General features: G+C 51.9%; 1 protein-coding gene across 6 annotated transcripts in view; it reads left to right on the top strand.

Moving 5' to 3' along the window:
* The window catches only part of KLHL29 (kelch like family member 29), a 303,849-nt gene that overhangs the window by 168,271 nt on the left and 107,895 nt on the right, over window positions 1–27,683 (top strand). The gene's annotated exons all lie outside the window — the stretch shown is intronic.

The raw sequence follows: 27,683 nt of genomic DNA, 5'->3' as shown, positions 1-27,683 counted from the left end.
GAGATCCTTTCGGCACCCCAGGACTCAGGTTGAGGGGGTTGAGGATACTGAGGCACACGGAGTTGGAGAGCTGGTCCAAGGTCGGACCTTCTTGAGGGTCCCAGGCCTCAGGCCCCAGCAGCCAGCCTCAGGGGCAATAGCTCTAGGCCATTCTCTCTCTTCTGGGAGCCGCAGAAGCCAGGCCGCCTTACTAACTGTAGCGCTGAGCCCATTCATCACCATCCTGTCTCCTTGGCTGAGCAGGGGCTCCACAGGCCACCCTTACCTCTGCGGCCACTTGGAGCTGCCTCCCAGGAGTCGCCCAAGGGCCCGGGTGTGTGTGCGTGTGTGATTCTGTCTGTGCCCGTGCCCACACCCTGTCTAGTCTCTCCTGCTTTCATAAAAGGTGCCAGAGAAGCTAAAGGCGGGGGAGCCCCGGCCCAGCCATTGTGCGGTGGCTGTGGTGTTGGAAAGCCGCGCTCCAGGTGTGCTGCGCCTTTGTCTCTGTGATTTTCAAAACTCCCTTTCAGCGCCGCTTCCCATTAATAATGAGAGTGCTGCGGGCACGGAGCCCGGCGGAGGCCCGAGACAATGGAGCTCTTGGAGGCCGGCTCGGAGTGCACTGACATCCTGCTGCAGCGCCTTATTGATTTTATTTTCCTGTTGTGAAAACACCACCACCAAGGTGGGGAGGAAGGAATGTTGGATGAGGGAGAGGAGACGGAGGGTTATTTGGGCACAACGCCCCCAGACCAGCCAAACACATTCCTCCCCCGGCACCAGGCCCCAGGACTGCTCCGATGCGAAGACTGCTGCCCAGTGGGGCCGGCCGGCTGCGCCCTGGCCACGTCTGGCAGGCGTTCCGTAAGGTCAGCTGTTGGCCACCTGGAGAATGGCACCTTCTGGAGCCTCCTACTGGGGGCTCCAGGTTGGGAGAGAGAAGCTGGACCTGGGAGCACCCTTGGTGGTTTCTGCCCTTTCAAGGATGGAGGCCATTTTAGGGACAGTGCCGGACCTCTCCTCGGGGCCGGGTTTCGGGCTCTGCCAGGCAAGGGAAGCTGAGGGGACTTTGCAGTGAGGGACTCCCAACAGGGATACAGCCTGCAAAGCTCCTGCTTTTTTCCCAAGTAGCTTGATATTCACCACCCCTTACTGGCCAGGCCCCAAACCACAGCTCATGGGAGGAAGGGAACATAGCCTCAGACAGAAAACAGCAGCTGGGCAAGGACTGAGCAGGGTGACCTGGAGGGGAGGGGGGCAAAAGTTCGTGCCTGTGAGGACAGCCAGCTTCTTGGCACATTTCCCCCCTGTAACTGTCTCCAGCCCAGTTTCCTACCTGCAGGGGCGTGTCCACTCAAACAAAGGTGCCTGATTAGCCCTGGATTCTTCCCTGGATTCTTCAGGGTGTGCAGGAGCACTGGGTGTGCACGGGGGAGGGCGGACGGCAGCCAGCAGCAGCTTCTGCCCAGGACAGTCATTGACTTTGGGCCGTGGTGCCTTTCTGCTATTCGAGCTGGCCCCCCGACACTCAGCCCCCAGCCCATTAGTCTAGCCCCACACCGGTACCACATCAGTTGACTGGGAGGCCCGAGCTGAGGTGTCTGTGGTTTCCCTGGTCAACAGCTTCGTCTTTCCTGAGCAGCCAAGGGCTGACCTTTGCCCTCAGGGAGCTCATGGGGCCTGGAGGTGACAGTCTGTGGCCCGAACAGTATGACCAAATGACCCAAGAATGTCTCTCCCGTTGAGGTCATTGGCAGAGGCAGCTTAGTGGAGTGGATAAAGGCAGACTTTGGGACCACACTGCCTGGGCTTAGATTCCACCCTGTCTCTTGCAGGCTAGGTCACCCTGGACAAGCCGCCTTACCTCTCGCCTCTGTAAAATGGGAATATGTAGTAGCACCTGCCTGCCAGGGCTGCTGTGAGGATTGTGAGTCACAACACGTGTAAAGTGCTCAGAGCAGAGCTGAGCCTGGCATATGTAAGTCCTCTTTGGGTGCATCATCGCCACCAGCACCCCGGCAAGGCCTGTGGGGACAAGGCCATGCGCCTGTAAGGAAAAGTGAGTATTTCTAGCCTCACCAAAAAAAAAGCAAAATCTTCAGGTAAGAAACAGGCTCTAGGCCCCAAGCAGGCAGAGAAAGCAAATTGTGTCTCCAAGTGGTTGACCTTGTAACATGGAGGCCTGACATGGCCAAGGTGACAAGACAGCAAGAGGGGCCAGAGGGAAGAGGGCAGCTCGTCCTCCGTGAAGGGTCTCATGCCACACATGTGGACCAAAGTGGCTCTGGGGCCTCAGGGGAAGTTCCTCCCGAAGGTGAATCTCAGCAACAAGTGTCAGCACAGTCAGGCCTCAGCATTCCCCTGGGTGGGCATGGAGCGCAGTGAGTGTCACGTGCAGCCACCAGCGTGCCAGGCCATCACCACTAATGTGGAGACACCTGCTCCATCACCACCTCCCCCAGCCCTATGGGCCTGGCCACCACCTCCCTCCCTGTGCTGAGGAATGGGGGACAGTCCCTGCTCTCCCAGGTGGGGAAGGCCGGCTGTGCTCCCACGGCTGGTTAGTGAGGTGATAACAATTCTTTCTGTCACTGTTGCCTTTAGGCCTGAGTTGATTTTTCTGTTTCTTCATGTTTCTGTGGCCTAAGGATTTCTTGCAGGTTTTTGACAAAAGGGCAGTCAGAGTCAGACAAACATTCCTGGGCCACTGAGGCATCTGGAGGGCCTAGCCAGATAAACACACACAGACACAGGCACGCACATGCACACACACCCGTGGTTCAGACCAATAAACTGCTTCCCAGGGATCTGAATCAGCTCCTGACGCTCTGGGACACAAATCCCCAGAGCCCAGCAGGAGCGGAGTGGCCATGCCCTCCAGGCCTTCCATTTTTCCGGTCAGAAGGGGGAAGCCTAAAGGAAGCAAAGACTTGCAGAGATCAGAACCACCAGGCTGGCTCCTTTCCCGCCCCCTGCGGCCGGGCACGTTGCGTTCCGAGGATAACCACTGCCGCGCTGTCCTGGTGACTCTGCCCGTCCTCTCACCCACCAATACGACAGCAGACACCAAATGGGCGCATTTACCTCTCATGATATAGGTGGGAAAACACAGGTCAGAGCGTTTGCCAACTGCACATCGCACAGCTGGTGAGAATTTCAAAGTCTGGAGTCAGGCACAACAGGATTTGAATCCTACTTCTGCTACTTAGGAGCTGAGTATGTCTCTGAGCCTCAGTTTCTTTGTCTATAAAATGGTAAAAATAATTTCTTCCACATGGAGATGTTGTAAGAATTGGTTAAATTACTAAGTGTGTAAAAGCTTAGTGCCTGCCACTTGTTAGACATTCAATGGAAGCGAATTCTTAAAAGATCAATCAGAGATGAAGTTGAACCAAATATCCATACATTTGGGGAGATTTCAATGCCCCTGGAGTTGGTGCTGGTAGGCAGAAAGGAGGCTCACTGGACTGTCCCCTGTCCTGCCTGATGTGGCATGAGGTGACGCTGAGATAGCCCCTGCTCCTGGGCCCCCACCGCCACTGTGGGCTTCAGGCCTCCAGGCCCCAGCAGGAGGTGGGCGCTGAGAAGTGGGAACATGACTCCCCAGCCAGGCCTGTTTGTGGGATGCAAAGGAAACATCACTGCCCCTCAGTTGCTGCTGCATGAAATTTAAATTATTCTCAGCAAACCTGCTTGACAGATGGAACAGAAAAGGGACGGCTTCATAAAATGCAATTTTGTTCTTGAAAGAATGGACTTCGCAGAACCCTCACTGATGTCTGTAAAATGTATTGGAGGCTTTTTTTCCTTGTGGTCAGGAGCACTCATGCTGAAACATTCCCATCATTCCTTGGAGCGAAGCCCTTGAAAATAAGTCTGGGCTGGGAAGAGAGGGACTTAGCTTGTGTCAGAGGCCCCAGGAAAACTGCAAGGGCCGTGTAACCTGCAGGCTGCATCCTCAGAGCACCTAACACCCAGATTTTTGACATGTATGAGTATTTGGGGCTTTCAGGGTGGATATTTGTCATCATACTCACATTACCCAGGAGTTGATGTCTTCCTCATGCACCCCAGATTTTCTGGAGAAATGCTGCTCTTGAGGGAGGGGATCAAGGATCCCTGACCCCAAGGCCCCACATGGCAGGGCCTTCCTCTCATGTGGTTCTGGATATCCATGGATGGGTAAAAGATGCTTTTGCACAGTTACGGAATGAGAAGCAGACTCCCCCTGCCTTTCCTCTTTAATTCACATTGAAAATCAAAGGCTGCAGCATGGGCTCAGTTGGGAGAATCACTCAAGCCCCTTTTGTAGTGAATTTCCAGACCCTGGGTGATTTTTTCCAGAAGACTGCTCCTCGCTCCGTGAATGAGAATTGTGATTTCCCTGGTAATAAATTATCAGGCACTGATCACGCATTGTGAGACAGTTTGTGCATGTTCGTGCCGAGCACTTTGAGTCGCAGCCATGGTTGGGATTGTATCTTCATTGACTTAAAACCCATCTGTCAGTCACAAAGGGTGTACAAAATTGAAAAATGTTATGATTTCCAAAGCACCCATTTGAAAGCCTGCATTTAGGGATGGTAAACCTGAGTGGCTCAAACTTAAATTTCTGATTAAGGGGGCAAAAAAAAGGAGAGGAGATTATGTATTTTTCCAAATTTATAGGGGACAAACCTTAGTCTAGATTCCAAAGGAAGCTGTCAGGAGATGTCAGGGACTAGAGCCAGATCTGAGTATGTTAGCTTTTGCTGCATAAAAATTATCCCCAAACTTAGTGGCTTAAAACCACCCCAGTTCTGTGGATTGGCTGTCAGTTCTGGGCTGGGCTGGCTCAGCTGATCTGCCCTGGGCTCTCGCTTGTCTTTGGTCAGCTGCAGGGTGGTCCAGGTGGTTAGTGACTGGTGGCTGATGTAAGATGGCCTCAGTCACATAGCTGTGCCTAGTTGAGTCTTAGCCAAGGCATCTCAGTTTTCCTCCGTGTGGCCTGTCATCCTCCATCCAGCTCAGGCTCATTCCTATGGTGGGCTCAAGCTTCCAAGAGCAGCGAGAGGGTAAGATTCAGGGCACAAGTGCTTTCCCAACCTCAGTTTGACTCACATTTGCTAAATTTCCATTGGCCAAAGCAGTCACATGGCCAAGGCAGATTCAAGGTTTGAACAAAGGGACCCTGCCTCCTGATAGGAGGTACTTCAGTACCACATTGCCAAGGGGCAGGCATATGAAGATGGGAAACATCTGTGGTCATTTTTTCAAGGTACTCCCAGTGTTTTGAGCACCGGTACTTAAACAATTACTCGCTTCTAGCCTCCAGCCAAGATTTACATGCCTCAGCAGAAAGCATAGGGTCTGTCTCTTACTTCCCTCTACGTGGCCAGGTAGAGAGAGTCAATATGGGACCCTTGTGACCTATACATACCTGGGTTACACGCGTCCCATCCACACCAAGAGCTGCCTAGTGAGGTCTGGAAGAACACACCCAGCAGGGATTGTGTTGCCAGGAAAGAGGTGGTGCAGCTGGCCCCCAGGGAAGCCCACAGGGTACATTTACCTTGAGAAACCTCACTGGACAAGCCTTAGCCCTCAGTCCTAAAGGCTCCAACACTTGATCCTGTCACTGCCCTAGAGTTGCTGGGACTGGGACACTGCTGTTCCCAGGACATTGACATGGACAGATGCTAACCTACTTCCTCAGAATAAAAAATCCAACCCAAGGAGAACACCTTCATGGACTTTGATCAGTGAATTTCTCCCTGTGAGAATCCACACGGGAAAACAAATTCTGACCAGAAGACTTTTTGATGAGCCTAAAATCAAGAAAGGGAGCCAGGGAGGTGATGCAAATGTTCTTGAGCCGCAGATCAGAGAGCCCAGTGGCTTTTTCCCCAATAGGCTAGACCCCAAGCAGTTCCCAAAAAGCCCTTAGAAAATCTTCTTAAATTAAATTAGGTTTGCTGCAAACAGCATCATTTAAGATGAACATAAATCTACTTCTTATTCAGTTTTAATGACTTTCCCTGTTTCATTTAATTACTCATGTTGCAATTAAACAATTTTTTTCATTGCAAAAGGACAGTATTTTAGCTACGTTATGGGTTAAATAGGCTTTGGAGAACTAGCCTGGGAACCTCATCACCATTTAAAACATTGTTTTTTTATAGGGAAAGTATGTTCCAAAATCTAAACAGCCGAATTACAAATGAACTTTCAGAACCCAACCCATTTGTTAACTGGGAACGGTCTGTAATGCTAAAAATAACTCGGGGAAATAAACATTAAGAGGAGAGCTTAATGCCCCTCGGTATCATTTGCCCACCATCAGCATCTACAGATTTACTTTAATTTCAAGGAGGAGAACTTCCTCCAAACCCAGACTGACTCTGTCCCTGTTTTACTTACTTTCACAACACAGGCAGCCAAACTGGCTTGAGTTCTCCCAAAACATAATGCCATGAAGAAGACTCATTGTCAAGTCCCTGCGGAGCTAAGCTGGTGTAACATAGCAGATTGTCAATCAGTTTCCACCCTCCATTTGCTGCCCTAAGATGAAGGCTTAGGAGGATGCTGTGTGCTGCTGTGGCTGCAATCTCTGCTGGTCTCCACTGGTCAGGACATTTCATCTGCATTGTGAATATGCCTCTGTAGAACCCATAGGCAAGAAACATCATTTCCTTTGGTAAATAAAGATGCCCTGAGAACTCAGCAGAGCATCAGCATGCATGCACAGACTGTTGCCATAGGCCTATCCTATTGATTGGGGTAGGAGTCCTGCTTTCCCAGTCTCCCTGCTGCCTCATGGAGGAGATGGTGAATGCTTTGGACCCCCGGGCACCATGAAAAGAGTCCTTGGGGCTAGGGATGGAGCAAGGTGCCCACCTGGATCGAATGGTCTAGAAGGCAGTCATCAGCACCTCCCTCCCTTGACTTAAACTCTTTGCTGCTGGTTGCCCATTCCTTCAAGAAACATGCTCTGTCCCCAGACATGGGGTCCTCACTGTCCCTGATGCCCAGGCATCTCACTCAGCTTGTTTTCCCTGCCCCTACTCCCACCCTTTTGTCCTTAGAGGCCACAAGGGGCCTCCCCCATCGGCTCCTTCCCAAGCTGCCAGCAAATCATGCTTCTTGCCCTTCCAGACAGCTCCCCAGGCAAGGTGGCAGAGGAAAGCACTCACATTCCACATCCTCTGGTTTTGTGTACACCTGGAGCAGTGAGGAATCAAAGCCTGGGTGCCCTTGGCTAAGAGGCCAGTGGAGGAAGGGTGGGGAGAGAGGTTGGGAGGATCCCAATCACTCATCCTTTCACACTTGACCTCTTTATTTTAAAAATGTGGATTTGAATGATTGAGAATGGTCTGGGGCAGAAAGGACAAACCCATGAGCTGGGCTTCGAGGATGGCCTGGTCCACTGGGAGCGTGCCAGGTCTCTGCTGTTTCCCATTGGCTATGCAATGTGCACCAGGGCCTTCCACGCTGAAGGCTTCTCTTCGTGGTCATGAGTATATTTACCCAACTCTCCACTGGCCAGCTCTGGGCCACAGCTCTGACTCCTCTGTGATCATCTCTGTGATTCCACAACAGCAGCTACCTTGAGGTTACCCTGGGGAAGCTCCTCTGCAGGGCAGGGACCCTCAGAGCACAAGGTGGCCTTTCTCCAGGTTAAGAGAGACCCAACTCAGTGCCAGACTGGCAATGAACATGATCCAATTCTCGACCTGCTACTTCAAGAATTCCTTTGTTGGGTTAGAAGTGCCCTAAAGCTGCCTGGTTGGGGAATAGAAGGTAGGAATAGAGAGGTGGAATGGTCAAGCCCACAGGTGAGCCAGGTAGCTCTCTGTGAGTGTGCAGAGGCCGGACAACTGCCAGACCTGACAAAACAATGTATTTCCTGGTCATATAAAACAAACAAAAACAACTGCCTACGTTGCAGTGGGCAGCTCAGTACAGATGCCTTCCTCCATCTCCCAGACCACACACACTGGCTTACTAAAAAAAGATGCAGAAACCTTTGTGAATACTGTCTGCCTGTTATTCATTCATGTCAGCACTCACTACTGCACACGGGGTTCTGCCATCTCTTGCCATCCCGAATGCCAACACCAGAATGTAGCTTGCTGCTGCCACACTCCTGTGTTTCTGTGGGGCTGCGTTTCTGGCTGAGAGAAATCTACCGGCATACTGGGTGCCTGGGCCATGGGGTCATTTAGGAGTTTCATCCCTACCACCCATTTTAGCCACAGTTCCCCAACCATCAGCAGAGTTCTCATGCCCCAGGGCCTCTGCACTTGCCACATTCTCTTGCCTGCCCAGAAGAGCTCCTGTTCATCTTACAGCTAATAGCAAGTTCGTCCTGTTACCACTTCTGTAGTGAAAAAAATTTTTCTATTATTTCTCTCATTCCCATAGCACTTCTGTTTATGCCCCTATGTAGTACCTATAATATATGGTACCTGTTTATTCATTTGTGTCCTTACTAGGCAGTGAAGTCCATAGGAATAAGCTGCCCAGCCTATAGAATTCATAAGCACATATAAGTGTTTGAGGGCAGAATGAATGAATTTATGCCTATGAATATTTATTCATTTATTTAGCCCCTATTGCTGGGGTAGAGAAGATGAATGCCTTTGACAATCAACTGTATAACAGGGTGGATCAGCCTTCAAACAATAAGCAATTCCTGCGGATGCCATGCCTGTGAGGAGGATGACTAAGACAGGACCCTCAGGGCGAGCCGGAGTGCAGCCTTCATGGGCTTGCTGATGGCATCTGGTGCACACGAGGAGGCCAGGGTGGCAGGAGGGATTTGACAATAAGACCTTTGCCTTTAGGGCCTGCACCCCTTTGCAGCCTTTCCAAAGCACTTGGACTCACAGGATCATAACCTTTTCTCTCAAATAGTGTTTTCATGGGATTTTTCTCCCCTTTGCCTGTGATTCTCTGCAGTCTTTTGCATTTGGTATTTTATTTAAGGTACTCGTATAGTAATGACTTTGTTCCAGGTACTATTCTAAGCACTTTCCCAACACTGGCTTTTGAAATCCTCATCATAGCCCTTGAGGTAACTATCAGTACCACCATTAAGAGATGAGACAGACTAGGTGATGCCCAAGATCACTCGGCAGGGCTGGGAGTCCAGCCCTGAGCCAGGCTGCTAGCTCTGGACAGTCCCTGCCCAGAACGGCCCTTATTGAAATTTGTTCAATGAGCAACTGGCTGAACATCTTTCCGTTAACATCCTTCCCCCATGCGAGCACTGTCTCCTAAAGAGAAGCTGCAAGCTCCCCACTGAAGTGGTTTTGTCCTGGGCAGTTTGAAACAACCACAGATGTCAGAACCAAAGCGCATGTAGGACCCTGTGGCCCAGCCCCACACCTCCTAGTTCTGCTCACTTTCTAATCGGCCGCTCTTTTTTCCTTAATGGCCAAGCCATGTGAGTGACGTGGACTCCACTCAGGAGCAGGTTCCTGGGCACCACTGAGCCTTGAGACCACAGGCCACAGAGATCTCCTTTTCTCAGGATTTCTTGTTTGGGCCTCCAATGCAGTACATGGCTGGTTTCCACCTTAGCAGCTGCTTTTAGGCTGCTGTGACTTGGCCCATTTTTGAAGGGTAGTCCAGGCCCATCAGAACTGCCCACAGGTATTGCTAGGGTGGGCTTGGAGCAATTCCCAAGCTCAAGGGGGTGGCTCCCTCCTGTTAGTCCCTCAGTCGTTCCAGTGAATTTAAACCTGGGCTGGGACAGGGCTGTCGGAAAGGGTGGGAGTGGCCGTGACTTGCCACTGCCTTCCTGGTGAGCTCATCACCGCACTAGGGGGGCAGAGAGAAGAAGAAAAAGGTTACTATGTGTTATGGGTTCTGTCTCCGGCCCACTCCCTACCAAGGGGCAGTCCTCCCCCAGAATGGGGGGAAAGCCCAGGGTTCAAGGCCCATGTCCGCACTTCACTGGCTGAGCGACCTCAAGGCAGGACACTTAAGCTCTCCCAGACTCAGTTTCCTTACCTGTAAGATAGCTACAACAGTGCCCACATCACTGGGTTAGGTGCAATAGCAAGGCTATTAAAAAGTGCTTCAAGTGGAATAAGTGATTTAATGCACTTTTACTTGTACAAAACGTTCTGTGATAGAGACAGTATATATAGCCCTTTATATGAGCATTGATCTTAATCTCTCATGTTGTAAATAGGAATTCTATTATCTAAACTACTGTAGAAAATTCATTTGTGGTGTCACATACTTTTTGATTGAAGTTCTTTAATCCAGAAAAAAAATAAATTAAAAAATAAATAAATAAAAAGTGCTTCATAAAAATAAATGCCCTAATTCATAGAGACAGAAAGTGGATAAGAGGTTAGTGGGGGCTGAGTGAGGGGTAGGGGATCGCCAGATGGGTGCAGAGTTTCTGTTTGGGGTGATGGAAAAGGTTTGGGCACAGCGGTGATGGTTGCACAGCACTGTGAGTGTGATGAATGCCACTGGATTATACACTCTGAAAAGGTGGAAATGGCAGCTTTAATGTCATATGTATTTTACTGCAGTGAAAAAGAATTAAATGCCCAACCAGCACAAGAGAAAGGAAATACTGTGTAAATCCAGGGAGAGCTGACATACCAACTAACTTCCTTTATTAAGAGAAATGGGAATGCTGACCACAGTAGCTAGAATGCAGCCAATCAAATGGTGGTCCTGAACCCACACCAACATGGGCTTGATGGAAATGCAGGAAGAGCTGCTGGGAGTGGGGATGGAGGGAGGGCGGCCCAGCCCCCAGGAGGGCCGCCTGGGTAATAGTGAGGTGTGCGTCACTGAGGACTCCCTATCATGACTCACGCGGGAGGCTGGAGGCCTTGGGAGGCGCTCAACTCTGCTGCCTGCAGCAGCCTCGTGAGGCTCTGGGGCTGCCCAGCAGCGAGAATTCTGCTCAGCACAGTGGGAAGGCCAGGCCTCGGAAAAGGAGGGTCCTGGGGGATACTGGACCCGTATTCGTGGTCACTGTCTCCAGCAAAGCCTGAGCCGCGCTATGTTCAGTGGCAGCTTTAATCTCACCAGCAGCCAGGGTACTTGGCGCTAGAGACGGCAGGCTTCCCCGCACAAGTGTGCATTTCTACGCCGCGCACTTGGCGCCATCTGAGGAAGCATCTCAGGCCTGCCGGGCAGCCAGGACACAAGATGTGTCCCTGGGGGTGCCACCACCACCATTGTCATCATCTCCATGCTCATGTGTATTGAGTGCTCACTCGAAGCCAGCCAGGGTTCTGAGTGGTTTTGCCCTGTTAACCCTCAGCATCCCCCGAGGCCTGTGTGAGGCAGGTGCCATGTCGTCTCACTGCTATCTTTGCAGTGAGGTGTACAGGGTCCAGGCTTCCCCGGCTGGCACAGGGCCGTCTACTGCCACTCAGGAGTGAGCTCATACCTCCTCATGGCACTGCTGCTGTGTGGGCCACAGGGTGGGAACAGCCTGTGCGCTGAAGGGGAGTGTGACCCTAAGAAAGCCTTAGAGAAGGAGGAATGTGCCACTGCAGCTCAACCCCACTGAGCTCAACCCTGCCATCCGCCTGCACACGGAGCTGCACCCCAGCCCGAAGCAGACAGACTCCTCTCTGCACTCACCTCGTACATCAGGACTATGCTGAGGATGTGATTTTTATTCCCCCATAATATTAGGCTGAGGAGAGGATATTGGGCAAAATATATTGTACCCATAATTCACATTAATGGAAATTCAATAGTGGCAACTTCTCATCTGCTGAGATTTGGAGGGGATATTGTGAATATTGTGTTATAAAGGCATTAAAAAGGCATTATGAATTGGATTCCGTTGCGCCACACCGTGTTCCTTGTAAATAATTGAGGAAGAAACTGGAGCTTGGTATTTGGGATTACCCATTTTTGAGATCCCAGTAGTTCCCTCACCAGGCTGGCGGGGCCCCACTGACTAACAGCTCACACAGCCACAGTCTGCACCTGATCAGTCCAAACTCTCCACAGAGTGAGCATGCTGCTTCTAAAGACTCCGCCTCCCAGCAGGAATTAGTGACTGCCACTTTCACACTAGACTCTGGGCTTTTCTTGCAAAATCTTCCTGAGTCTTGATCTTCTACGTCCCTTGCCTCCAGTCTCTGGAGCTCTGGCTTCACAATCAGAGTCCAGGTGGGCTCTGGTGGCATCACTGAGTCAGCAGTAGCATTCCCACCACCACCCACACCCACCTCTGGCTCTCTCAGCAGCAAAGACTTGAGCACCAATCCACCCGTCAGGCAGGTGGTCAGCACCGGCAGCCCCAGCCCTGGTGGAACGAGCCCTGGCCGGCCAACACAGGTCTCCGGTGGGCTTCTCCATCCTGCTCTGCCACCCTGAGGGGCCCATCACCTGCTGGCTGTGCCTCCCCTTAATCCAGAGGCCCTGGTGTCTCCACACAGCCTGTGAAGGATAAATAGGGCTTCCTGGCTGGGGCCAGGTTCTACCTTTTGTTATCAAAGCCACGAACTTGGCTCAGAGCAGAGGAGCAGCTGCTCCCAAAGAAAATCTGAAAGCAGAGTCAGGAAGGAAGCTCTGAGTCTTTGCCCCGCGTGCACATCTGGGCAGAGCAGGGGAACACTCATCCTGTGACTGTTCAGGAGCCCCTGTGTGCCTGACCTGCCCCATCAAAGGACTCCAGGGGCTGAATGAATTCTCCTGTGACCTTTGCCAAGTTTGTGGGCAGTTCTGAAGTGGCTGGTCACTGGTAAATGAGTGATTCCCCTTGTCATTAGAGGTGTTGTTCCAGGATTCCAAATCTGACCTGTCGGATGGCATGCCTGGGAGTGACCAGAGAGGGGAGGGCTGTGACTTGAGCAGCAGTCAGGGCCAAAAGGCTTTTTTACATAGAGAGCAAAATCATTGGTTAGCGAACCACATTAACCAATCCTAGTTGGGATACCTGCTGCACAGGAGATATATAAGTACTTAACCTCTTTGCCAACACATTCAGAGCCCAGACTGCAGATCCGACAGCCTGAGTTCGAATCCTGACTCTTCTACTATCTAGCTGTGTGACCTTTAGCAAGTTAGTCCCCCTCTCAGAGCCTGGTTTGCTTGTCTATAAAATGGGATAATAATACCATCTATTTTATTGGGTTGTTGGGAAGATTAAATAAATTAATAATGTAAAGCATTTACAGCGTATCTAGTATCTAGTACTCATTCTGTAAGCGTGATCTGCTGTTATTATTACCATGGCCTTTCCCTCCCCATCTGTCTCTCTCTCCCTCTAGAATGTGGGTCAGACAAAAGATCCTGTTCTTAGGTTTCGCATCGCTAGTGTCTCACGCTTGCCTGCTATATGCTCAGTAAATATCACATTGTATTATGGGTAGAAGAAGGTGTAGTCATGGAAATTCACTTGCTTTACTAAAAAATATAGCTGTGCGCTTTTGAAAATCATACTCCAGTTTTCCACGGTCATATATTCTCATTTCAGAGAAGCTCCGTGACTGCTTCTCGTTCTTCCTGTGGCATCTCAGTGATAGTAGTCAATGGCCTACAAATAGATTCAACATGTATTTGATATGCATGTAGCTCATCACTGATTAAAGGGACCCCAGAGCAAGGCATTTGGCAAAGCAATCACTGCACTTCCATGAAATGAACGATCACCTCCTGTATTTGATGGTCTCCAGCCCAGAACCCTTGCCCTGAGCAGTCCTGGGCTCCAGCCCACATTCTATTTGCAGGAGGTTGTAGAGACAGTTGTATTGTTGTGGTGCTTCTTTCATTTTGTTTTGCTTTTTCAACCATTTATGGAGATCCGGGCACCATGCCAAGAGCTTTATTTTGTCTCAGTTCTTACAATAAAGCTATGTGGTAAGTCTGCAATTATCCCCATTTTACACGAGGAAACTGAGTTTCAGAAAGCCTAGGGAATTCGCTCAGTGCTCCAGCTGTCTCTACGACCACCAGTGGTAGAAGTGGGACTTGAACTCAGACCTTTATCACTTTGAAACCCACGCCTCTAACTCCCAATTCTTTTCCCTGGATGTCTGTCCTTCAGTCACTGCTGGGACCCTCAAATATTACATGCCCAGAATTAAACTCCTATCTGAGGATATCCCCAAACCTGCTCCTCCCCTGCACTCCTGGCTCAGGCCTGGATCCACGCCTGCCCGGCCAGGCAAGCCCTCGGCTCCCCAGCTCCATTCTCATCTCCATCACTGACATCAAGCCCACTTGCAGATATTTCTCAAGTCCGTTCATTGCCCTCCATTTCCACTTCCACTGCCTAGGCTGGGCCCAGTGACTCTCACCTCGGGAGCAGACAGCCTCCCTGCCCTCTCCCTCCCATCCATTCTCTCCATTGCTGCAAATCTGACCTTGTCACACTTCTGCTTTTTGAAAAAGTATAGATACTCTAACGTGCCCTGAAGATAAAGTGGCTCAAGGCCCTTGGTGATCACACCTCCACTCACCTCAGCAGGCCTCGTCTGTTCTCTGCACCTCCACCCCCATCATGTCCCACCCTTCAGCCAAACACCAGCAGCAGGCCCCAATTCTGATGTAGTGATTCTGTCTGGAGTGTGCACGTGAGCCCTTGGTACCCTGCAAGGCAGAGCATGAACTGGAAAGAGTACAGGCCTTAAGGACAGGCAGCCTTGGACTCCTATCACTGGAGTCCTAGAGAATTGCTTAACCATTCTGTGACCTCATTTTCCTCATCTGTAAAATGGGGATAATAGCACTCCTGCCTACAGGAATTGTACATGTATTTTTTCCAGGTAAAAAATCTAGCCTATCATTAGGCAAACAATGAGTGCTCAGTAAATGCTGGGGATAGTGGTGACAGCATGTGAAACATGAGTTTTGTTTGAAAGATAAGCTCCTGAGGGCTGATTTTTTTAGAGATATGAACTGTCATCTGAGGAAAAACAAAGTATGAACACAGCATCTAGCTGGTTTCTCCTGTGTTCTTCTGAGGCGAGGCAGACATCTCTTTCCCATGGCCCAGCCTGGCTACACTGCCGGTCCTCATCCACTGGTCCCCAGCCTTCTTTCCTTCCCAGCATTCTGCATGACATTCAGATTCTCTCTCATTTCTTCACTCAGCAGATGTAGGCACTTTATTTACTGAGAAGGTTCTTGCGGTCCAGCTGGTTTGGCAAGGACTTCTGTGAAGGCAGCTTCCCCGCTGGAGGATGACCCCAGGGCCCTCCCCTCTGGCATCCCCTTTGTGATGAAGGATAGGCCACGTCACGGACAGTGCGGCCCATCTGCTTCACGCACGTGGCAGCCACATGCACCGAGCACAGCACCGTGGAGCCGACAGAACCACTGTGTGTTTAAGTGCTAGTGGTTCACCTTAGGAGTTCAGCCTTTGAAAAACTCTGCCAGGACATAGGCACTCATTAAGTGGGTTGAGTTCTGATGAATTTAAGGGTAGCTTGTCCTCCCCTCTGGCTGCTGCCCGGCCTCCCTTCCCTCAGATGCCACCTCAGAACCAGGGGCTCGCTTAGAGGTGATGCAGCTGCCGCCAGCCTCCTGCCTCCAGCGCCTCCCACCTTCAGTAGTTTGCTTACCAGGCAGACCACAAAATGAGGAAGAAAAATCTTTTTAGACTGGAAAAATAGGGCTGCTGCTGTTTTATGGTGGTGTACTTTATGGTTTTCAAACATTTTAATTAGTTTCATTTTTTAATATAAATGCACCCTGATGTTATGTGCAGGAAGGGCACAGTTCTTAAAAATCTACAGAAATAAAGTAGGAACATGACAGATTGGCTATTAAAGCGTCACACTCAGATGTGTTATTATTATTATTGTTATTTAACATTTCTAAGCCCCAACACTGAGCCAGGAGTGGTAGTGAAGGGCATAGAGAGAAAGGGCCTAGAGGTGCACCAACTCAGGATGGAGGTGGTAGAGGGCCCCCGAGGGGCTGGTGCTGGCTTTCCCAGGTGTCTGCGATTGCTTCTCAGAACACCCCTCAACCATCGAGTTTAAGGACTGAGAACACAGTTGGGAGGCTTCGTGTCCTATCCCTGTCCTGTGGCCATTTGTGAAACTGCTAAGATTTCCTGGCACCTCTGCCCCACCTCGACAGACATATGAGTTATATTTTAGGACAGGCCTCCTTCAGATAAATCAGTCTCTTCTTTAAAACATTTTCATCAATGAGAAAGCAGGCTTTGATGGACAGGATTTTACTTTCAGGGTACTACTCTCTGTGTAGTGGGTTGAATAGGGCCCGCAAAATATCTGTCCACCCAAGCCTCCAAACGTGACCTTGTTTGGAAATAGGGTCTTTGCTGATGTAATTAAGTAAGGCTGTCAAGGTGAGAGCATCCTGGACCAGAGTGGGCCCTGAATTAGTGACAAGTATCCTTTTAAGAGAAAGGAAGGGGAGATTTGACACATAGACCAGTGGAGAAGACAGCCACGTGGTAATGGAGGCAGGAATGATGGCCTGGAGGAAGCCTGGCACCACCAGAAGCAGCAAGAAATAAAAAGGGATTCTCCCATAGAGACTTCAGAGAGAACATGGCCTGCTGACACCTTGATTTTGGACTTCCAGTCTCCAGAACTGAGAGGAAATCAATTTCCGTTGTTGAAGGCACCTGGTCTGCAGTAATCTGTTGCAACCGGCTGTCCCAGGAAACTAGTGTGCTCGGTGAAAGCATCTCTTCTCGGTATCTCCTTAAAGAGGCCCACCCGGGTAGGGGCAGATGTTTTGCAAAGGATGCTCTGGATGCTAAGTTTAATCAAGGAGCAGGATGGCCTGCTGACCTCCTCTCTGCTGAGTTGAAATGAAATACCGTCACATCTTTATCTTCAATGTCAAAATATGTCTCCAGACGCTTTCTAATGACCACCTGCCTGCATCCTGTAGCATGTGCACTCATATTTGGAAAACTTTCAAAGGGCAATGGAAGCAAGAGGCCTCCCATGCCCCTCTCTCAACCCACAGCAGTGTCTCCTCCAAAAAGGGAGGTGCCTGGGGCATCCTTTACATGCATTGGTGTCTTACGGGACAGACACAGATCTCTGAGGGCAGGGTGGGACTTTCACTGCAGCCTCCATTTAAAGAGAGCCTACAGAGGGTCTCTTATGTAGGAGCAGTAAGAAAATGGGAATAGACATACTCTGCTGGTGATTCCCCTGGCAGAAGGCTCTTGATTAAACTCAGAGAGCCATCAAGGAAATTCCTTAAATCAAAAAACCACACAGGCCAAACAAAAGCTCCAAGCACTAACTGACTTCTGCCTGAGTTTGATCCAGAAGAAAGTTCTTTGCTACCATCTCTCCTCCTCTTTATCTCACTGTCACTGAAAGGAGAGAAATTCGCCAGAACTATGGTCTCGGCCACTGCCCATCTTCACAGACTGAGCTTTGACCATGTTATTTCCAGCAGGTCATTTTACAGAGTTACAAGACTCTGCCAGTCCCAGGGACCCAAGGTGGGCCCTCTGTAAGCAGAGACCTCCAAACCCACATACCCGCCTAGATGAAACTGTCCCCAAATATAAGCTGAGGCTTATGGGCTTATTTCAGAAGATGAGAGATTCTCCAGGCAGGCTCCAGCCAGCCTAGCAACTCCGTGCGGTGTCTTTCCCTCAGCTGCTCCGGTGAGTCCGGGAGCAAAATTAGACTGCAGCCCAATTGTTTACCCAGCTGTTGCTGGCAGCCCAAAACCCATACTGGGCAGGCGTCAGTGCTGCTCAAAGGATGTTTATTCTTGCACTGCTCAGGGACTGGAAGCAGAGATGTGTGCCTTACTCCTGGAAAAAGGCACCCTCCCCCCGGGTTTGCCTTCTGTGGACTAGAAGGGGAGAAACCCTGGGAGTAGAGGATCCACATTTGGGATGCATCAGTTCTGGCCAGTGGTGTTCACACTGGTAGCTTAAGTCCTAGAAGTGACTTTGACTTGGGTTTAATTTCTCTGGAGAAACAGGAACCATCTGAGCTAATCATGTCCTTCCGAGGTTTTGGCGATGCTGTAACTCCATATTGGCAGTGCCTGGGTGAGTCCTCAAGCACGGAGGCTAGGGGATGGCCATGGGGAACAGAGAAAGTCACGGGCAACACCACTTCATGTCAAGAGTGACACTCAGCCTCCAGCAAGAAGGTTAAGCAGAAGACACAGACTGTGGTCCCTACCAGATCCACAGCAGGAACTGACATCAGAGTGTGTCCAGATGCTCAGAGGAATGCCAAGGGGGCCATCAGGAGGGCCAAATGTGTGAAAGTATTGGCTCTCTTGGCCTAGTCTGCAAGACACTGCTCCCAAGAACTGGTGCCTTTAAAGGTCACGGCGGTTCTCGCAAGTGCCAGCAACGTGGCAGCTGAAATCGGTATAAAACAGGAGATAGATTACAGGAGGTGGAATCTGTTACTGAAAGATTCCTGGAGTCTAGCAGTGATAGCTGCAGCTCACTGCTAACCAGGAGATTTATGTGACAAGATTATCGATGGTATTAAGCACATTTAGAAGAGAGGATTATACCTACTTCTGGGTCAGTTCCGTGCCACCAGGCCCCCATCTAGCCAGCATGTTAACAGATGGACTGCAGGCTGCAAGAAGGTGAGGCTAAATATCTGCACAGTCATGGGGAGGAGGGAGACACAGAAGATGAGTTCAGTGCTGGGTGGCCGAGTGCAAATCCTCGGAAGGGTCTGGCTTGGGGTTCCCGCCAAATCTGAAAGCTCCATTTCCACCTCCTCCTTCCCTCCCTCCACCCCCCACAAACCTGGTGGCCTCCCCAGTCTTTGGCATGGTGGGTGCCCTCTCCAAAAGGAGGAACCCATACATAACTAGAAACAGGAGGCATCAAGGGGTGAGACTGTGCCGAGACCCCCAGCCACCATCCCAGAAGCGGGTCCTCGCAGCAGCACCCTCTTCTCGAGGGAGGGTCAGCACTGTGCTCACGCTGCCACGGAGAGTGAGAGAGAGCTCACACTTAGGCCAGGCAGAGCGCTGGAGAATATGCCATGGGGAGCAGCTCTTGGTGGCCTGTCAGAGGGTGGCTGTGATGTGGACTGGCAGACTCCTTCCACCTCGGTTAGGCCTAGCGGGGAGCCGGGACTGCGCACAGGGAAAGTGAGCGGCAGGCCTCAGGGAAGGCCTCATGTCTAGGTTTGCCCTGCCACCAGGCTCAGGGATTGTTGGGTAACTCTTGAAGTTGTAAACAGAGCTTATGTTGAATGTGATCTCAGAAAACATGACTTATTTTAAATTGTGGTAAAATATGCATACCCATACAATGTACCATTTTCAAGCACACAGTTCAGGGACATTTAGTACATTTACAAGATTTTGCAACTATCTCCAGTTCCAGAACATTTTATCACCCCAAAAGGAAACCCAGACCCATTCCTCAGTCCCTCGCATCCCCCCTTCCCTGAAAGCATTACTTTTTCAAAATAAAGGTAATGGAATGGTTTCGTGGAAGGCCCACTTTCCTAGTGTGGTCAGAGGAAGAAGGGCCTTGTGCTCAGGTCATCCACCCACCTGGGGCAGCCGCATGCTCCGTGGCCTTAGCACACACCACACTACAATTCAGTTGTCTAAACTCTCTCTCTTCCCCTGCCAGGGTCTTACTCCTCTCCGTGACCTCAGCTCCTAGCAGAGCAGCTGGCACATAGCAAGTCTCGGCAACATTTGTGGGACAGAAGGATATAAAAACCAGTAATTCAGTAGCCGATATGCTACTTCTTATTGTTTGGGGACATAAATCTTTGTCCTCGAGTTGTCATACTTTTGAACCCTGCACAGAAAGAAGCAAAACCCAGGGTAGGAAGAAAAAGCCCTTCATGTCGCTCCTTTTAATTAGACGCCCTGTTAAATTGCAGCAATTTTGCACTGTGCTTCCCTCTCAGTGTGTCTAGAAGCTCTGAAGAAGCTCTTAACCAAGGCAGGCAGGAGTTCATTTTATTCTTTTCCTCCTTATTTTCTTTCGAAGGCCAATTTACTTTTTTTAGACATTTTGCTTTGCCTGTGCCATTCATGGAGATTTGTGTATATAACAATGCCCCTTTCACAGAGGAGGTTAGTGTGGTGGAGTGGAATCCCCGGGACCCCCCACTAATCCCTTTTGATGGAGTAAGACTTGGAGAATCAATTATTTTGCCTCATAGTCTGAAGAAATTCACTGTTCTCTGGCCCGCTTACCCAGAAATACAAGCCACCAGGAGAGCTCCGCTCCGGCGCCCTCCCTCGCAGCCTCCCTGGGCTGCCCTCGCACCCACTTCACTCCATGGCAGGGCCTGGAAAGATCAGAGGGACAGAGGACAGTGCTTGATGCCCGTTTTTCCCTCTATTGGAGGGAACCAGCTGAAGTGTTAACAGGCAGGCCTGGCCCCATGTTTCATGAATATTTTAGAATGTTTGCTGGCAGAATTCTAACCGTGCCGTGTCCTCCTGGGTGTACGTGTCACCCATATTCCAGGGTTTAATCGCAGCTCTGGGGAAAGGAAGCAGCACTTCCCCATTAGTCCCCGTTATTATCCTAAAACATGCCGTGTGAGCTGTTCCATGTCCAGGGTCTAAAGTGCACGTGGGCTTTCGCCTTCTTGCCCCACACTGGATCCTGGCACCAGGCAGGGAGGGCGGTTGAGTTTGCAGTGACCAGGAATGAAGGGGCTGGAGAAGGAAAGGCTGTGTGCTGGCCCCGTTGTGATGTTTTTTCTCACGTGTCTTCTGGCCTATTTTCTATGCTGGTTTATTTCAGGAAAGCCCTCAAACCTGTCCCCTGATTGCCCCAAGTCCACCTGTCTCTGGGGCCTACCCCTCTGGCCAGCCTTCCCAGAGATGTCTGACAATCCCACACACCCTAACCATCTCCGGGCCTTCTTGGCTGGCTGGTCCCCTCTGTGAATTTCCTGACTAGCAGCAAGGCCTGCTCCTCCAGCTAGCCTCCCCACTGCCAAGCCAGGCACAAAGCTGGACACCAAGCAGGCTGAATGGGTAAGAAGCCACATGAGGCCCAGGCCTCTCCCTTTTCCAAGTGGGGAAGGACACTCGTCCACCTGGGAGCAGGCCAAGCAAGGAAGCCACACCGTGGGGCCTCAGCACCCCTCACCCGCTTCAACTCACCCCCTCCCAGCGGACGCCGGCCCAGCACTCCGATGGCACTCCCAGCCATGCCTGGTCTTCCCACAACTCCCACAGGCACCTGGGCCTCGGAGGCGCTCCTGGCACAGGTGAACCCGTTTTCCCTTCTCTGTGGTTTTTCTCCACACCACACATACCGCAATAGTGGTTCCTCCTGGCCTCTCACTCCCCACGACATTTGTGTCCAGTTCTGCCAAGGCCCCCTGAGGACAAAGGCTGTTGTCATGAGCTGTTTGTAGGAGAGACGAGCAACTGACTCTATTCTTTGCTGAGCCATCCATGGACTTCCAGCTTGTGAACAAAAATGTGACTGTATGTGCTGACCATCTCTGTCCCCTGAAATGGAGGCCACCCATAGGCAGGCTCTGGAGCGGCCCGGGTAGGGGCAGCCTGGGGCCCAGAGACTGGTCAGCTGGAGATGTTTGCTGCAGGCTCTTTGCGGGGCAGACAAGGACCCTGCCCATAGTGGAGCCCAGTGGGGGTCAGGACAGGCCAGCTGGCCAGCGAGTTAACCAACACAGAGAAACATGAGAGGGCCTTCAAGGGAGCGTGTACACGATATGGGGGCCACTGTCCCATCACTCTTAGGTCTCTCATTACACCTGAGGGACAGCAAGTGGTGGGGGTTGGGTTGTATTCAAATCTTTTGGGAATGCGGAATTTGGATATTGCCTGGACCCAGGATTCTGATGAAACCCACACACTCATGTCCCATTGATACTGAGGTTCGTAAGTGCCAAGATGGGAAAGACCCTTTAAGTGGCATGCCAGTGAAGCCATCCCAGGAACAGGCCTGGGCATGCAGATTTGTGGTGTGGAGAAATGAGCGCTAGACTTCAGGGTCCTGGGGTCCCATCCTGAGGGAGTCGTCCAGCAAACATCATTGTCAAATGCTGACTGATACCAGTGCTCAGGGGGCATCAGCAAATGGGCTGCAGGGGGACTGAATGCCCACACTCCCACCCAAGAAGCCCAGGTGCAGGGCAGTGCTTCTCGGAGCCTGATCTGAGGGCTCCCTGCTCAGAACCCCTGAGGCATCATCTAACAGGCAGATTCCCACACACAGCCTCTCCCCCAACCAAAGTTCATCAGTTGTGAATCTGTAGGGCTGCAGCCTAGGTTTGCATTTTTAAAAAGCTCCCCCAGGATGTTTTATGCACAGAAAGTTGAGGCCCAAGTTATTCCATGCTGTCTCTGCAGGGGACTGAATGACACAGAGAAGAGGCAGAGAGAAATGATGCTGGGCCTGGCCTGGAGCCCCTCCAGCCCCCAGGGGTGCTGGCTCACCCAGAATCCTCACCCCGTTAGGCCTGGACAGGGTTAGGGGGCTGCTTCAACAACCCCCCAGGGTACAGTCTCTGCACACTCAGACCATGCCTGCTATGGGGCATGCATGCAGGTCTGGTTCACCTTTGTGTTGAACACCACTGTGCCCCAGATGGACAATTTCAGACCCTGGTCCTCTGTCTCTACCCTGCCTCACTTACACAGCACACTGTAACCTGCGACACACGTGCTCTTCAGATCGAGGACCCGCCTCCATCATCCTTCTCTCCCTCTGGCCCCATGGGCTTTGACACATTGAAGGTGCTCGATAAATGTCTGTTCATTTAATGTAATCTGCTGAATTGAGGCAGAAAAGGGCCTGGTGGCCTGTAGGCTCTTTTCCTTGGACCCAGCCAACAGGAGTGCAGAGAGGGCCTGCATCTGAAGCCCCTACACCTCCCCTGGTGAAGGAAATATTGATTCTGCTGTTTGTTTTGCAAGGAAGCTGTCCCCACTGGGGCAGCCAGATCGAGTGCAAGTGAAATGGAAACTGTGGAGGAGGCAGCGCTCTTGCAGTTGTCTATTAATAGGGTGGCCCAGGCATGTCCAGGCGGAGGAGAGGCCTGTGCTCTTGCAAGGGCCAGCCTGGAGCTGGGGGCCTCGGCCGGTTACTCTGGAGTCCCGCCCTCCCACCCACCTCAGCTCAGCTCAGCTCCTCTCCACACTGCAGCAGAGATGGGGAATTCGGCAATGTCAATCCAGGTCACCTTTCAAGCAGGAGCCAAGTTGAGCAGCCTTGGCCCAGGACTCCAGCAAAGGGCTCCTAAAAACCCCTACTGGACAAGGGTCAGCAGACAGACAGCACATTTGGGACCTGCAGGGAAACAAGCTTTTCCTTTCTGCTTCACAGGAAAATTTGAGTTGAGCAAAACAGGGCCAACCCCAGCAGCCATCTGGATACCGCACAGTCCAGCAGCTAAATTCAGGGTACCGGTTACCCAGAACAGTTCTTGGAGGAGCCTTCCTAAATATTGGGGCTTCATTGCCTTTAAAAGGGGTGCTAGTGTCTGCAGTGCAGGGCAGATGAGGCTGCCACGTTCAGTTGTACAAGCTATGCACTGAACTACTGTGGCTTCCCATTCTCGGTTCTACTGTATGGTAATAACTTGCAAGGACATGCAGCTGACCTCGTGGGAGAGCCCAGCTAGCCATTCTGAAGGAGGCTGCCTAAATATTAAGAAATGGGGCAGGCAGCAGAGCAAGAAGGCCCAGTGTTCAAACCCCTCGTGTTGCAGACAAAAGCAAGGGCCCAGAGGGTGAAGGAGCGTGTCCAAGCTCACACAGCGTCCGTGGCAGAGCTGACTGTAGGACTGGGCCTCCTAGCTCCCAGGCCCCGCTTGTGCCTTGCCACCTTTTCTACTCTATTCTTCTGATACTTCACCTGCCCTGGTACCAGTGGGGCAGGCAGCCTTGAAGGAAGACCCCATTCTAAGTTTTCTGCCTCTGCCCAAGCAGCATTCTAAACTGTGCTTAGGCTGGGCTGTCCTTTCTGCCTTCTGTTTGTTCAGGCTTTGGCCCATATGGTTAGTGCATTTCACACTCCCCCTCCTGCACTCCCCAGATTGTTTCCTGTAGGTTTTGGGTTTTATTTTTTGCATCTGCCCCCACCAAACCATGTGAGTTGATGTTCAAGACCTTAAAATTCAGAGAGCCTTCAGAGGAGTAAATTCCATCCAGCTCCAGGCGTCCTGCCCAGGCTCTGCATTCCTATCCAGACCTATGTGAGGCCCAGGGGGCCCAGGCGCGTGCTGAGATCACCACCCATAGGGCGGCTGCATTTCAGTCTCTAGGCTGCAGGAGCAAGGTCCAAAGTCCAGGCTGCTGAGAGCTGAGGGTCCCCAGTAGCCCTTCTAGGACCTAATGCCTTCAATGCCCAGGCCCTGAGCTAGGGTAAGCAGATTCAACCCTGAGGTCGCAGAAAACCAAGGTCAGTGGGGGTGGGGTGGAGGCCAGTCAGGGGCTCTAATTTATTCATTCATTCACTAAATACACAAATTTAGCTTATTTAGCACCTACTGTGTGCCTAATCAAAACAAGCATCCCTGCCTTTATGGAGCTCACATGCTGGTGGATGGAGACATGTAATTAAATAAACAAGTAAATGTCAGGTGGTGGAAAGTGTCCCAGAGAAATAAAGCAGAGAAGAAAGTCAGGAAGTGCAAGGGTAGAAAGTCAGGCGTGCTGTGGCTTTAAAAGCCTGTTTGGATAACATTTGAGCAAAGCCCTGAAGCGGCTGGGGGGCCATGTGGGCAGGAGCACTCCAGGCAGAGGGATGAAAAGGAGCAGGAGCCCTGAGGGAGGGGTGCGCCTGTCCTGGGCAGGGAACACGTGGGAGGCAGTGCCCACATGTTTTCGAACTGGGCCCCTCTGACTGCCACGCTGGGGAGTGGACTGAAAGGGGCAAGGGCAGCGCTGGACACAATCAGAAGGCTCCGCTTCCCCACCCATCTCCAGGCCCGCCCTCTGTCTGGGCTCCCAGTCCACGCAACCAGCTGCTTCCTGAGCAGAGTCTCAGATGCCAGTGGGCACCTCATCACCCACGCAGCCGTCCAGATCTCAGCCTCCTGCTGGGTTTCCTGACTCAGACCTGCAGGTCCAGCCCTGGTGCCATCCCTGACTCCTCCCTCCCCTTACCCCTTCACTGGCTCATCACTGTCAATTCTACTTGATCAGTGATCTCTGTTGTCTGACCCCCTCTATCCCCGTGGCCATGGGGCCAGCCAGGCCCTCGCCCAGACTCCCCTGGATCACCGTAAAGGCTTCCAAGTGGATCTCTCTGCATCCTGTCCCAGTCCCTCCAGCCTGTCCCCCCACTGTCCAGAGACCCCAGGCCTCAGGTAGAGCCCCCTGTCCTCACAGGCTCCAGTTTCACCTGCTCATTCACACCCACATGCACCCCCGCAGGAGGAGCAAGGCTTCCTCACGCTGCTTCATTTCCACCTTTGCCCTCACTGCTTCCCCGGCCCCCTCCATCTGAGAAGCATTCACTCCTCCGCTGGCCCTGCCACCTCCTCCCTGAAGTCAGTTGCTGCCAAGCCCTCCACCAGGTGGCCTTTCTCTCTGCCCCCAAACCCCTGACTCTGCCACACGCAGGTCCTTGAGAAGAGTCCAGTGGAGAAACGAGGACACGCACTTCCCCCTGAAATCCTTCCTTTGGCACGCGTCCACATCAGGCCCTGAGCTGTTCCCACTGGGATGCGTGCACAGAAGGCTTTCAGTACCTGTTTGGCAAATGAGTGGCCCAGAGAGTGTTCGTGTCTTGGCACCCACTTACACCAGCCTGCACTTGCTGCTGCAAAAAGAGAGAAGTTAGGGAAGCCCCTGGGGAATGGGTTCCAGCTGGCCTGTGGCAGCCATGGGCTTCACTAAAAGGACACAGCTGGGGCGTTAGAAGCCCAAGGCATGAGGCTGTGTGGTGGCAGCTCCAGGGGGTTGGGGTCACTTTGATTGGTTCCCACACATTGAGTCTCATGCTGCCCATCCCAAGCTCCAGGTCACTTTGGCCTGAAGACCCAGGAGTTCTGTAAATGGAGCCCAGTCATCTCTGAGCTCAGCTTCTGGAGCTGTTGCTGGTGTCCTAGAGCAGCTGCACAGGCACACTCTGACCGGGGGCAGCAGGGCCAAGGTCAGCAGGGGGCACCCCAGAGAGAAGCCCAGGATCCGCCTGGCAGCAGGCCTGAGGCAGCTTAGGGAGCAGAGATCTGGTCAGGCCCCTGCCAGGCCGGCTGCAGTTCAGGCTCGTCCCCAGGTCAGTTCACACTTTGGGGTCAGTAGGCTTTTTAGAAGGGATAATAGGTCCACTTCCCAGCCACTCCAGGGGTCTGGCTTTTCTGCCCAAAAGAGGAGGAGGAACAGAGAGCTCGAGGTGACCTTGCTCCTTCTCAGGGACAGCCAAGAGGAGAAGACTCTTCCCCCATCTGTTGGGAGCAAAGGAACCATCTTCTGGTCCCCAAAGGGGTGGGGGAAGCTCCCTGACCTGCAGGTAAGCCGGCGCCCCCTCCCTCCTGGCATGCTGGCCCAGGAATGTTACATCTGACTCGGAGGCCTTGTTTAAGGTCTCCTGGTTGTATGGGTTTTTAAGGCTCTTTTCCTACCACACGGGTGCTCTCGGGGGCTTTCCTCTCTGCCCGGGGGCTGGGCTCTGTGCTCACCGTGGAGGCATGCAGGAATCAGCAAGCAGGAGCAGAGGGGGTCTTGAACACCCTAGCTGACTTGGAGTGGGATGCGGATTTCCTGGCAGGGGTGGGGGCAGTACCGGGCAGAGGCTGTCACCCAAGTTGGAGAAAGAACATCTCAGTCATCAGGGTACCTTGTCTGGTGGCTTGTTGAAAGTTCCATGAGTTCTAAGGTCTGAGATTCAAAATGGAGAAAATCAGTCATTTACCCCAGTGCTTTGTTAACAAAACCTGGTTGGTTTGGAACAGTTCAGACACTGGAGGACCTGGGTTGGATTTTCCCATCTTTTTCACATGGAAGAGTAGGAGATAATATCAGCAGGTGGAGCGTGGGGTCTGCGTTGAACAGACCCACAGGACTTCTGCTCTCCCTGAGGCCCCCTCCCCCAGGATGCTGGTGATACTGAGTCCCCTTGGACAGCAGAGTGTGTGGGTCCCTCTTCCTGGAAGGCAGCCTCTCCCCCTACTCCTCTGGGGCAGTGGTGAGAGGGAGGTGGGGAGACAGTCCCCAGGGGATGTGCGGGCAGAACCAGGTGGTCCAGAGAACCTTCCCCCAACTGCTGACCCTTTGGTACCTAAAACCCAGACTCTGAAACCCAGTGTCTACACCTGGGAAAGGCCTCCCTTGGGCCCATTCTACCAGTTTAGATATCTTGGCCTGGAGCAGCTTGGAATTCCAAGGAAGGACTCTCATTTTAAACCCAAGGGGTGAGAGAAAGAAGGGGCTCACCTGAGGCCAGGTCTGCAGGTTAATACGCACGCTCCTCAACCTTCTTCCCATCTCCTCCCTCCCCACTTCGAGGCGGGCTACCCAAGAGTGTCAGCCTGGGAGCAGGGTCCTCATCCTTTCCCTGCCAGGCACTCACTGTGAGCTCTTGAGCCTCAGTTTCCCTACCTGTCAGACTCAAATAACCATGCCTGCTCCACCCGCCTCGCCAGGCAGCTATGAGCCTGACATGAGAGGTGCGGCGTGGCAGGCCTTGGAAAAGGGGACAAAATGGAAAGGGTGTCGCTAGAGTTATTATACAGCAGTGGTTGAAGTTTCCGATTTTTCTGCCTGGCACGTCCCTGTAGTCTCCCGGGCTCGCAGTATTCAGGGAGCCCGATGCCGCAGGCTTCATGGAACACGCG

Source organism: Manis pentadactyla, chromosome 2 (assembly GCF_030020395.1).
Source record: "Manis pentadactyla isolate mManPen7 chromosome 2, mManPen7.hap1, whole genome shotgun sequence".
Classification (NCBI taxonomy): Eukaryota; Metazoa; Chordata; class Mammalia; order Pholidota; family Manidae; genus Manis; species Manis pentadactyla.
The sequence above is the reverse complement of the archived record's forward strand: the minus strand, read 5'-3'. Positions and strand labels throughout refer to the sequence as shown.